The 14066-nt window shown below is 44.7% G+C and overlaps 1 protein-coding gene across 1 annotated transcript in view; it reads right to left on the bottom strand.

The window, feature by feature from the left end:
* The window catches only part of dok4 (docking protein 4), a 70645-nt gene extending 62660 nt beyond the window's left edge, over positions 1-7985 (bottom strand). Inside the window, exon 1 of the mRNA XM_024002677.3 lies at positions 7621-7985. The gene's annotated coding sequence lies outside the window, so the exon portion shown is untranslated. The remainder of the gene's footprint in view (positions 1-7620) is intronic.
* Between the last annotated feature and the right edge of the window lie 6081 nt (positions 7986-14066).

Genomic DNA, 14066 nt, shown 5'->3' with positions numbered 1-14066 from the left:
CGCCAACAGTGAACAGCAAGTCAGCTATTCTCCACTGGAACCATACTGCACAAACACTGTCTGTCAGTCTACAGTATATCTCTGTATGTCCGTCCGTCTGTTCAATCTATAGTCTAAATCACTTTCACCACTCAAGTGGCTGGCAGTCTATTTTAATGTTGATCATATCTGTGCATGCATGTGAAAGGGTTGGTATGGTAGCTCATATTGGGTTGAAGGGGTGTTGTATTCAAACAGATGTCTTCCAATATCAGGAAGGGGAAGGGGCACTTGATGGCAAAAACAATTATCCGCATCCATCTATCATCCTACTCTATGCATCCCCATCGTTCTCAACCTCCACCCATCTATCATCCTACTCAATGCATCCCCATCGTTCTCAACCTCCATCCATCGATCATCCTAACCTATATATCCCCATTTTCTCAACCTCCATCCATCTCCCTCTGTTTGTCTCCAGGTGCTGGTTACTGCCACACATTCAGTAACCCCCCCCCCCCCGTATCTCTTTCGTATTGTCTGAGATACACAAAGATTGGAAAGCTGCCGCGGTCATCTCCTCTTCAAAGGGGGAGACACTCTAGACCAAACTGTTACAGACCTATATCTATCCTACCCTGCCTTTCTAAGGTCTTCGAAAGCCAAGTAAACAAACAGATCACCAACCATTTCGAATCCCACCATACCTTCTCCGCTATGCAATCTGGTTTCCGAGCTGGTCATGGGTGCACCTCAGCCACGCTCAAGGTCCGAAACGATATCATAACCCGCATCAATAAGAGACAATACTGTGCAGCTGTATTCTCGACCTGGCCAAGGCTTTCGACTCTGTCAATCACCACATTCTTATCGGCAGACTCAACAGCCTTGGTTTCTCAAATGACTGCCTCGCCTGGTTCACCAACTACTTCTCAGATAGAGGTCAGTGTGTCAAATCGGAGGGCTGTTGTCCGGACCTCTGGGAGTCTCTATGGGGGTGCCACAGGGTTCAATTCTCGGGCCAACTCTTTTCTCTGTATACATCAATGATGTCGATCTTGCTGCTGGTGATTCTCTGATCCACCTCTACGCAGACGACACCATTCTGTATACTTATGGCCCTTCTTTGGACACTGTGTTAACTAACCTCCAGACGGGCTTCAATGACATCAACACTCCTTCCGTGGCCGCCAACTGCTCTTAAATGCAAGTAAAACAAATGCATGCTCTTCAACCGAGCGCTGCCCGGACCTGCCCGCCCGTCCAGCATCACTACTCTGGACGGTTCTGACTTGAGAATATGTGGACAACTACAAATACCTAGGTGTATGGTTAGATTGTAAACTCTCCTTCCAGACTCACATTAAGCATCTCCAATCCAAAATTAAATCTAGAAATCGGCTTCCTATTTCGCAACAAAGCATCCTTCACTCATGCTGCCAAACATACCCTCGTAAATCTGACTATCCTACCGATCCTTGACTTCGGCGATGTCATTTACAAAACAGCCTCCAACACTACTCAGCAAATTGGATGCAGTCTATCACAGTGTTGTATGGCATTGAAGCTCAATTTTGTCAGCAAAGCCCCATATAGTACCCACCACTGCGACCTGTATGCTCTCGGTGCTGGCCCTCGCTTCATATTCGTCGCCAAACCCACTGGCTGCAGTTCATCTATAAGTCTTGCTAGGTAAAGCCCCGCATTATCTCAGCTCACTGGTCACCATAGCAACACCCACCCGTAGCACGCGCTCCAGCAGGTATATTTCACTGGTCACCCCCAAAGCCAATTCCTCCTTTGCCGCCCTCTCCTTCCAGTTCTCTGCTGCCAATGACTGGAACAAATTGCAAAAATTACTGAAGCTGGATACTCATATCTCCCTCTCTAACTTTAAGCACCAGCTGTCAGAGCAGCTCACAGATCACTGCACCTGTACATAGCTCATCTGTAAACAGCCCACCAACTAGCTCATCCCCATACTGTTATTTATTTTTTGCTCCTTTGCACCCCAGTATCTCTACTTGCACATTCATCTTCTGCACATCTATCACTCCAGTGTTTAATTGCTAAATTGTAATTATTCCGCCACTATGGCCTATTTATTGCCTTACCTCCTTATCTTACCTCATTTGCACACACTGTACATAGATTTTCTATTGTGTTATTGACTGTATGTTTGTTTATAACATGTGTAACTCTGTGTTGTGTTTGTGTCACACTGCTTTGCTGTATCTTTGGCCAGGTCGCAGTGGTAAATGAGAACTTGTTCTCAACTGGCCTACCTGGTTAAATAAAGGTGAAATAAAAATGTCAATAAAATAGTAGCTCTTGCACCGCCCTCATTGCACAGCACATTGTTCGGAATGATTTATGTGGTCCTTTACAGTACATGCTCTTCTCTTCTCACACACACATAGATATTTTCAAAACAACACAAAATGGAACAGAAAAAGACAATACCTTTTTTCTTTCATACCCACACGCATGTCCACACAAACATATTACACAGATAGTGTACGTGGATAAAAAGCAGCCCAAAGCGCCAGAAAACAGCACAGGCCGTGGGTACATTGACACAAAAGTCATTGTTTCTCTTGATGGAAACTTGAGTACCCTTCTTCCCCCATAGCAACAGCAGCAGTCCGGCTCCACGTTGCCCTTTCTGACTCATTTCACAGTAAGACAGGAGCATGTCGATCATACAGAACGCGTACTAAACCCTACTTAGCCATCTCTGCCAGCATACACACAACACAGACACACAGCATGACCACCTCTGCCAAAAGACCAGGGGGGAAACATGGACCGTTGGAGTGGGAGGACAGCACAGATGTGCCTCCTCTTTACTCCTGTAATCTCCCAGAACCCAATCCAGCGTTGTTGTGTCTGCTGTCTGTCTGTTGTGTGTTGTGTGTGTGTGTGGTGTGTGTGTGTGGGTGTGTGTGTGTGTGTGTGTGTGTGTGTGTGGTGTGTGTGTTGTGTGTGTGTGTGTGTTGTCAGAGGGAGCTATGGCTATACCAGAGCCACACTGTCTGAGTTTATTTGCATGTTGACTGTCTGTAATAACAGCAGACAGCGGAAACAAAGTGATGAAATTTCACTGTAAAGTACCATAGACTCAACGTAAAATACCCCTCTGAACCACTGACCCTGGACCTGCCATACTCTAATATACACACACCCAGCTCTGTTAAACACCAATGAGTGGTCCATGATGGTAGCACTGGCAGAGAGAGACAGAAAGAGAGAGGGAGGTGAGTCAGAGAGATCATATCACGAACACGGACCTGTCATAGTCGTTGAGAACCCTGAGTGAAAGAGTGAATGTAGGCAGGTCCACAGTCATAGATGTATCCTAAGAAGATTCATGACTGCCGTACTCGTGCCGTACTCACACTGTCAGTATTGCAGGGAGGAGATATTGGTGGGGATCTGGGTGAGGCTATAGGCTAACGTAGTGTTATATCCACTGGCCTGCCTATCATCCCTCCTCGTATTTTTTTTAGAGCGGGACAAAGTATTGACGCCCACTTGAAGACATCGCCGGTTGGCATGCAATTTGTGCCAGGCAGCCAAGGCCTGGAATTGTCTAGAATGATCCAGTGTGCGGCAGCCGGGAGAGAAAGTGCTCTTTGTCTCTGCGGCAGCGCTGCTCCAGGTGAATTGCCTTGATTTCTCTCCTCATTGTCGATCTTCTCTAAATTGAACTATTATTTAGTGTGGCTCCAATAGAGCTGGGGTCACACGGGTTAGCGTTGGAAGAAAACAGTGTTGTATGGCATTGAAGCTCAATTTTGTCAGCAAAGCCCCATATAGTACCCACCACTGCGACCTGTATGCTCTCGTTGGCTGGCCCTCGCTTCATATTCGTCGCCAAACCCACTGGCTGCAGTTCATCTATAAGTCTTTGCTAGGTAAAGCCCCGCATTATCTCAGCTCACTGGTCACCATAGCAACACCCACCCGTAGCACGCGCTCCAGCAGGTATATTTCACTGGTCACCCCCAAAGCCAATTCCTCCTTTGGCCGCCTCTCCTTCCAGTTCTCTGCTGCCAATGACTGGAACAAATTGCAAAAATTACTGAAGCTGGATACTCATATCTCCCTCTCTAACTTTAAGCACCAGCTGTCAGAGCAGCTCACAGATCACTGCACCTGTACATAGCTCATCTGTAAACAGCCCATCCAACTAGCTCATCCCCATACTGTTATTTATTTTTTTGCTCCTTTGCACCCCAGTATCTCTACTTGCACATTCATCTTCTGCACATCTATCACTCCAGTGTTTAATTGCTAAATTGTAATTATTCCGCCACTATGGCCTATTTATTGCCTTACCTCCCTTATCTTACCTCATTTGCACACACTGTACATAGATTTTTCTATTGTGTTATTGACTGTATGTTTGTTTATAACATGTGTAACTCTGTGTTGTTGTTTGTGTCACACTGCTTTGCTGTATCTTGGCCAGGTCGCAGTGGTAAATGAGAACTTGTTCTCAACTGGCCTACCTGGTTAAATAAAGGTGAAATAAAAAATGTCAATAAAATATAGTAGCTCTTGCACCGCCCTCATTGCACAGCACATTGTTCGGAATGATTTATGTGGTCCTTTACAGTACATGCTCTCTCTCTCTCACACACACATAGATATTTTCAAAACAACACAAAATGGAACAGAAAAAGACAATACCTTTTTTCTTTCATACCCACACGCATGTCCACACAAACATATTACACAGATAGTGTACGTGGATAAAAAAGCAGCCCAAAGCGCCCAGAAAACAGCACAGGCCGTGGTGACATTGACACAAAAGTCATTGTTTCTCTTGATGGAAACTGAGTACCCTTCTTCCCCCATAGCAACAGCAGCAGTCCGGCTCCACGTTGCCCTTTCTGACTCATTTCACAGTAAGACAGGAGCATGTCGATCATACAGAACGCTACTAAACCCTACTTAGCCATCTCTGCCAGCATATCACACCAACACAGACAACACAGCATGACCACCTCTGCCAAAAGACCAGGGGGGGAAACATGGACCGTTGGAGTGGGAGGACAGCACAGATGTGCCTCCTCTTATACTCTGTATCTCCCAGAACCCAATCCAGTGTCTGTCTGTGTGTTGTTGTCTGTTGTGTGTTGTGTGTCTGTGTGTGTGTGTGTGTGTGTGTGTGTGTGTGTTGTGTGTGTGTGTGTGTGTGTGTGTGTGTGTGTGTGTGTGTGTGTGTTTCAGAGGAGCTACTGGCTATACCCAGAGCCCACACTGTCTGAGTTTATTTGCATGTTTGACTGTCTGTAATAACAGCAAAGACAGACGGAAACAAAGTGATGAAATTTCACTGTAAAGTACTAGGACGTCAACGTAAAATACCCCTCTGAACCACTGACCCTGGACCTGCCATACTCTAATATACACACACCCAGCTCTGTTAAACACCAATGAGTGGTCCATGATGGTAGCACTGGCAGAGAGAGACAGAAAGAGAGAGGGAGGTGAGTCAGAGAGATCATATCACGAACACGGACCTGTCATAGTCGTTGAGAACCCTGAGTGAAAGAGTGAATGTAGGCAGGTCCACAGTCATAGATGTATCCTAAGAAGATTCATGACTGCCGTACTCGTGCCGTACTCACACTGTTCAGTATTGCAGGGAGGAGATATTGGTGGGGATCTGGGTGAGGCTATAGGCTAACGTAGTGTTATATCCACTGGCCTGCCTATCATCCCTCCTCGTATTTTTTTTTAGAGCGGGACAAAGTATTGACGCCCACTTGAAGACATCGCCGGTTGGCATGCAATTTGTGCCAGGCAGCCAAGGCCTGGAATTGTCTAGAATGATCCAGTGTGCGGCAGCCGGGAGAGAAAGTGCTCTTTGTCTCTGCGGCAGCGCTGCTCCAGGTGAATTGCCTTGATTTCTCTCCTCATTGTCGATCTTCTCTAAATTGAACTATTATTTAGTGTGGCTCCAATAGAGCTGGGGTCACACAGGGTTAGCGTTGGAAAAAAACAGTCTGTCTCTATACCTGACAGCGGAGCCACGCACACATGCGCACACGCGCACACAAATAAATCGTAAGCAGTACAGTAGGATATACAAAAATGGTAATATAATCATATCTCTGCATCATTCATAACACATCAATAATCACTCTCCCAGCGGGTGTTCAGCTATGATGCAAACAAACCCCGACAGCGGGTCGTGTGTGTTACAACAAACAGCTGTGTGTGCACAGAGACAAGGCACGATCCCTGGAACCTCGCGCAGGACGCAAGGCAACTCTGCAAGGCCATTTGACAAGCCCATGTCTGACATGTTGCCTCTCATCTCCACAGCTTCTCATAGAAATCTACTGCATGATTTCTATTTTCCTATAACATACATGGCCATTGTTCATTAGCGCCACACGCAGTCGCAATACAATGTTTACACCCACTAAGCCTATAGAATAATCGAAAGAGAATAATGTGATTTCCCYGCTACAGGTTATTAATGCGTTTTCATACTGTCATCTATATCTCAAAGCGGTTTACCAAAGATTACTACCGCAGAAAACATTCGCTGTGGACCTCACTCGTGCCAGAGATTTAGCATTCTGTTGAACAGACTTATCAAGCTAATTAATGATCCGCTCTGGATGACTTGTTTGTGACCAGCGAGATAAGAGGAGACACGGTTTCATTAGCCGGGTGAAATATGCTCGTTGATCTGCAAGAGAAAAATACAACTAAAGGTACTATTTCAATTTAATTAGGCTAATTGTCTTGGGATTTACAAGGTGCCGGGCAATTCCACATTGAGTTGTTATTACACCTTTAGTGGAATTTGCTAAATGTCCCCAATCTAGATAAGCCTACTTTAAGTATTTTTTTTCTCCAATTAAACAAAAATGTTATAACAGGCCTCAACATTTTGTTAATTTCACATGTAGGCTACATTAATTKAATCTGAATTATTTAGATCTGTTATACATGAATTTCATTGATGCAATACCCCTCATTATTTCACATAAATATACACCTATAATGTGTGTAAAATATTCATGTTAGATATCTCTTTCTCTCTATTTCTATCTCTCCGCACACGCACGCGTTTTTTTTTTTACATTGCTTACTGCCAATCGCCCACTCTCAATCAATAGGTCTTATCCGATGTAGAGAATAAAAACTATCAGCCCAAAGCCATACCCGTCAACTATTTATGCTATAAATGTATATAGCCAATAGTTAAAAATATCAATATAATATTGAATAGGCTAAGAGGAAAAATTCAGTTAGTCTTATTACATGTAGACTAGGCTAAAGTATTTTGGGTTTATGCAGTCTACAATTGGCGATTGGAGATGCATAATGGTTAAAAAAAATACTACAAATACATTTACAATAACAAGCATACTTTTCCAAAATAAATCCCTCCATATGCATAATTAAACAAGCTGACATAGGCTATACTTTCTAGTTGCAGTAGGCTTTTAAACAAAATAGCATTYTAGAATCATCTAATAACATCCATGTTGCAAGCAATGCAACWTAGTAAAAGCAACACCTCAAACAATTGCTCAATATACACATAATGTACACCATGTTATACACACYATGTACACCATGTTAATCGATTTAACGCTCCAAAACATTTACCTGGATGACGAAGTCCTGAAGGGGCGCGGCGGTCCGTGCTGAGCAGCTCCGCTTGTGACCTTCAGGCAGGATGGGTAGAAGCCACAACTATCGAACTGAATTGGTAATAAATGCAACCTACGCCACCTGACAATAATTCCATGAATCGACGGAGAATAGGCTACCTTCTGGCTGTGTGGTTTTATTTGTGACGAACGCGCCGAGGTGTTTCGCTCTTCGCGGAGAACTAGCGGCGATCTCTTCTGTCCAGTCCGGCTGGCGCTGCTCAGAGCTGTACCAATGACTGTATAGGGCTGTACGGAGCGGATCAGAGCTGTACCAATGACTGTATAGGGCTGCACGGAGCGGATCAGAGCTGCAAACAAAATAGACACAATTTCAGCCAGCCACGTTTCAGTAGCCACCCTTTTACCGTAAAACTCCAAGTGCTGTGCACATATCATTTATTCATACTTTCCAATTGGGTACTCATTCACAGTGAGCGCAGCGTTTTACCATATTTGATAAATTTTTCTCGAAATTGCAAAAGATTTTAAGCATCTTAAAATATTTAACATGTAGCCTACTCTGCGTGTTTCGATATAGMRCTACCAAGTTCGTGTTGTGTGCTGTGTGCCCTGTGCAAATTTAGTACAACAAATATATCACATAGTTTACAGGATATTAAGTCGGAATATCACCTGTCACGAAGTGGTGAGATAAACCCGAATATAAAAAATGAAGTATTTGCACGGGCCAATGATATCACCACCAGTCCTCTAKTTAAWTTTTTTTTACTAAGCAAGTCAGTTAAGAACAAATTCTTATTTTCAAGACGGCCTAGGAACAGTGGGTTAACTGCCTTGTTCAGGYGCAGAACGACAGARGTTTACCTTGTCAGCTCGGCGATTCGATCTTGCAACCTTTCGGTGACTGGTCCAARGCTCTAACCARTAGGCTACCTGCCTTTGTATTTCYAAGGCTGACTGTTTCACCATCTATCACACGTCGTATCCTTACTCAAATATCATCACTGAAGACAATGTGGGTGTGACCGCCGCTAGTGTGTAATTGTGACCGGCAGCCTTTAACTCCCACCGGGGCACTACTAGAAAGTTTTAAAGGGGTCAACCCGGMGAGACCCAGGGGGGCTGTACCACTTATGACGGAAGTGATGGATTATCGTTGGACCAGTTCGCTGGTGTTGCTACTGTATTGTAAATGCTCATGCTGGCAATACTCCACTGCACTGTACCAGCCGAGGAGATCCTCATCAGTCACTATGAAGGGTAATCAATCTCTTGGTGAATCAGGTGAGAATATTATCATAGAAATGCAAAGTAATTATAGGATACTGACAGGTCATCAAGACAGGTACATCTGAGCTGTTTCACTAGGCATAGTCTTTTGTGGACAGCAGGGATATTTCAGGTAAATTACATGTAGGCTACATACCCAAACAAACCATAGAGATTCACATACTTGTATGCATGCTAAGGAAGGTCAAGCTGCACAGAACTGGGCTTTCTGCTCTTGCAGGAGACTGAACAGGGGTGATTGGAGCTGAACAGCTGCAGTCGGATGGACAGGATGAAAGTAGAGATGGGCAGAGACAAATGAGAGAGGAGCAGAGTGCTGATAAACACAGGGACATGCTGGTGATTCATATCCATTACAGACAGTAAGGATAAACAGATATAGATGATAGCCCTCCAGTCAAAGACAAACAAACATCTGACTCACTAGAACACACAGTTAAACAAAGAAACCAGGCTTGGGATGCAGGCAATTTAACACTTCTGTTTGTTCGTGCATCATACTGTATCAGACCACAGTTTGTCTGTTAAAAGTCTGTTCCTGTAATAGAGGTATGGGGAAATAGGAGGAGGATTAGGAAGAGGGGGTAGAAATAGTTTGCTTGGTTTGAGGAGGGGGTTCCTGACGTTTGGTAGGGGTTAAGGGATCCAGGGTTAGAGCGGAACAGAAAAGTGATGACACAGTGGAAACTTTAACCCCCCCCACCCCTCCTCCTGCCTGGCGTCCATCCTGACAACAGAGAGGCGCAGGAAGTGATGTGCAACAAAGCAGCAGAGTCTCACGAGCTCAGAGGAAACAAGCCTCGCTGCTGGTGATGGAATGATCCCCCCCCATACCCATCCTTTCCTGTCCCAAACACACTGAACGGTGTCCTCTGGTGACCTCTTGAACACATTTCCCATTGTGGATCCCTCCTCTTAGTCACCCCCTGTTTAGTGTCTTACATAATGGTGGTTTCTCTTACTAGAGTAGTGTCTCAACAGTTTTAAGTGGCTCCTCTGCATTGATTTTCAGAGGCATGAATGCAGTCAGGGAGGATTTCAACAGAACCCCCAAAAAAGTGGTAATATGTGCATATTTCTGTGCCAAACTGCCAACACTGTGCCTATTAGAGCCCAGGGCTCYTTCATCCAGAACAACAACAAAACAGATGCATGCAACATTGCTTGATCAAACAGTCCAAGTCTGTTGTTTTCAGCCTGACATACAGTACCAGCCAAAAGTTTGGACACACCTACTCATTCAGGGGATTTTCTTTATTTTTGACTATTTTCTACATTGTAGAATAATAATGAAGACATCAAAACTATGAAATAACACGTATGGAATCATGAGAACTTGTTCTCAACTTGCCTACCTGGTTAAATAAAGGTGAAATAAATAAAATAAATGTAGTAACAAAAAAAATGTTAAACAAACAAAACAGATTCTTCAAAGTAGCCACCCTTTGCCTTGATGACAGCTTTGCACCCTCTTGGCATTCTCTCAACCAGCTTCATGAGGTAGTTACCTGGAATGCATTTCATTAACAGTGTGTTCCTTGTTAAAGTTAATTTGTGAACATTTCTTTCCTTTGCGTTGAGCCAATCACTTGTCTTGTGACAAGGTAGGGGTGATATACAGAGCATAGCCCTATTTGGTAAAATACCAAGTCCATTATATGATAAGAACAGCTCAAATAAGCAAAGAGAAACGACAGTTCATCATTACTTTAAGACATGAAGGTCAGTCAATCGCGAATATGTCAAGAACGTTGAAAAGTTTCTTCAAGTACAGTCGCAAAAACCATCAAGCGCTATGATGAAACTGGCTCTCATGAGGACCGCCAGAGGAAAGGAAGACCCAGAGTTACCTCTGCTGCAGAGGATAAGTTCATTAGAGTTACCAGCCTCGAAATTGCAGCCAAATGCTTCCAAGAGTTCATGTAACAGACACATCTCAACATAAACTGCTCAGAGGAGACTGAGTGAATCAGGCCTTCATGGTCGAATTGCTGCAAAGAAACCACTACTAAAGGACACCAATAAGAAGAAGAGACTTGCTTAGGCCAAGAAACACGAGCAATGGACATTGACTGTGGAAATCTGTCCTTTGGTCTGATGAGTCCAAATTTGAGATTTTTGGTTGTGTGTGTCTTTGTGAGACGCAGAGTAGGTGAACAGTGATCTCCGCATGTGTGGTTCCCACCATAAGCATGGAGGGAGGGGTGTGATGTGGGGGTGCTTTGCTGGTGACACTGTCTGTGATTTATTTAGAATTCAAGGCACACTTACCAGCATGGCTACCACAGCATTCTACACCGATACGCCCACCCCATCTGGTTTGCGCTTAGTGGGACTATCATTTTTTTTTTCAACAGGACAATGACCCAGCATACCTTCAGGCTGTGTAAGGGCTAATTGACCAAGAAGGAGAGTGATGGAGTCTGCATCAGATGACCTGGCCTCCATAATCACGCTACCTCAACCCAATTGAGATGGTTTTGGGCATGAGTAGGATCGCCAGAGTGAAGTAAAGCAGTCACACATATGTGGAAACTCCTTCAACCACTGTTCTGAAAAGAATTCCAGGTGAAGCTTGCTGTTGCGGAGGAATGGCAAGAAAGTGTGCAAAAGCTGTCATCAAGGCCAATGGTGGCTACTTTGAAGAATCTCAAATATAAAATATATTTTGATTTGTTTAACACTGTTTTGGTTACTACCCTGATTCCATATGTGTTATTTCATAGTTTTGATGTCCACTATTATTCTACAATGTAAAAAATTGTACAAATAAAGAAAAACKCTTGAATGAGTAAGTGTGTCCAAACTTTTGACTTGTACTGTACTTTGCATTGAGATTGAGAATGGAGAATTTCAACCTCCCTGTTATAATTATAGGGTAACACCCTTCTCAGTCAGGCTCAGGTAGATTACAAAGACATGTAGTCATTAGGCATACAAAAAAGTACACACATTTACATCATTCAGCATAAATGTGGATCTGTTCTCCCACAATACATCTCTGCTTACGTTCTTTTAAAGATCCCCCTGAGTGCTATCACATGGTGGCGCTGGCGGAGGCAGGGGAGGTAAGGGGAGGCCTGGGGAGGGGTTGGACGGAGGATGAGGGGGTGTTCAGAAAGGAATCTGTCCAGAGAGAGACTGGTGCCGCTGAGTTGATAAGCATCTGTGATAATGCTGACATGGGACGGAAGACAGACACCAGGGCATGCACTGACAGCCTCTGTCTGCTCACACACACAAGCATGCATGCAGGCAGACACGTGCACGCACGCACACACATACACACACAAACACACACATACACACACACACAGCACAAAAACAAACACACAGACAGTGCCGACGACGTCGTCCCCACAGTGACTGTACGTACATATCCCAACCAGAAGTAATGGATTACAGGCAACATCCGCATCAAGCTAAAGGCTAGAGCTGCCGCTTTCAAGGAGCAGGACGCTAATCCGGACGCTTATAAGAAATCCCGCTATGCCCTCCGACGAACCATCAAACTTGKAAAGCATCAATACAGGATTAAGATTGCATCCTACTACACCGGCTCTGACGCTTGTCYGATGTGGCAGGACTTAAATAACATTACGGACTACAAAGGGAAACCCAGATGCGAGCTGCCCAGTGACGCGTGCCTACCAGACGAGCTAAATGCCTTTTATGTTCGCTTCGAGGCAAGCAACACTGAAGCATGCACGAGAGCACCAGCTGTTCTGGATGACTGTGTGATAATGCTCTCAGTAACCGATGTGAGCAAGACCTTTAAACATGTCAACAATCACAAGACCGCAGGGCCATATGAATTACCAGGATGTGTACTGCAAGCTTGTGCTGACCATCTGGCAAGTGTCTTCACTGACATTTTCAACCTCTCCCTGTCCAAGTCGGTAATACCAACATGTTTTAAGCAGACCACCACAGTCCCTGTGCCCAAGGACACTAATGTAACCTGCCTAAATAACTATCGACCCGTAGCACTCACGTCTGTAGCCATCATTAAGTTTGCAGATGACACAACAGTGGTAGGCCTGATCACCAACAACGACGAGTTAGCCTATAGGGAGGAGGTCAGAGACCTGGCCGTGTGGTGCCAGGGTAACAACCTCTCCCTCAATGTGATCAAGACAAAGGAGATGATTGTGGACTACAGGAAAAAGAGGACCGAGCACGCCCCCACTCTCATCGACGGGGCTGTAGTGGAGCAGGTTGGGCCAAGAAACACGAGCAATGGACATTAGACCAGTGGAAATCTGTCCTTTGGTCTGATGAGTCCAAATTTGAGATTTTTGGTTCCAACCACTGTGTCTTTGTGAGACGCAGAGTAGGTGAACAGATGATCTCCACATGTGTGGTTCCCACCATGAAGCATGGAGGAGGAGGTGTGATAGTGTGGGGGTGCTTCGCTAGTGACACTGTCTGTGATTTATTTAGAATTCAAGGCACACTTAACCAGCATGGCTACCACAGCATTCTACACCGATACGCCATCCCATCTGGTTTGCGCTTAGTAGAACTATCATTTGTTTTTCAGCAACAGGACAATGACCCAGCATACCTCCAGGCTGGTGTAAGAGCTAATTGACCAAGAAGGAGATGCTGAGTGCTGCATCAGATGGCTTGCCTTCCACAATCACCCTGACCCTCAAACCCAATGAGATGGTTTGAGATGAGTTGGATCGCAGAGTGAAGGAAAAGCAGCCAAAAAGTGCTCAACATATGTGGGAACTCCTTCAAGACTGTTTTGAAAAGCATTCCAGGTGAAGCTGGTTGGGAGAATGGCAAGAGTATGCAAAGCTGTCATCAAGGCAAAGGGTGAGCTACTTTGAAGAATCTCAAATATTAAAATATATTTTGATTTGTTTAACACGTTTTTGGTTACTACATGATTCCATATGTGTTATTTCATAGTTTTTGATGACACAACAGTGGTAGGCCTGATCAACAACAATGACTAGTCAGCCTATAGGGAGGAGGTCAGAGACCTGGCCGTGTAGTGCCAGGGTAACAAACCTCTCCCTCAACGTGATCAAGACAAAAAGAGGATGATTGTGGACTACAGGAAAAAGAAGACCGAGCACGCCCCCACTCTCATCGACGGGGCTGTAGTGGAGCAGGTGAGAGCTTTCAATTCTTGGT

The sequence above is a fragment of the Salvelinus sp. IW2-2015 genome, linkage group LG15 (genome assembly GCF_002910315.2).
Source record: "Salvelinus sp. IW2-2015 linkage group LG15, ASM291031v2, whole genome shotgun sequence".
NCBI classification, from domain to species: domain Eukaryota; kingdom Metazoa; phylum Chordata; class Actinopteri; order Salmoniformes; family Salmonidae; genus Salvelinus; species Salvelinus sp. IW2-2015.
The sequence above is the reverse complement of the archived record's forward strand: the minus strand, read 5'-3'. Positions and strand labels throughout refer to the sequence as shown.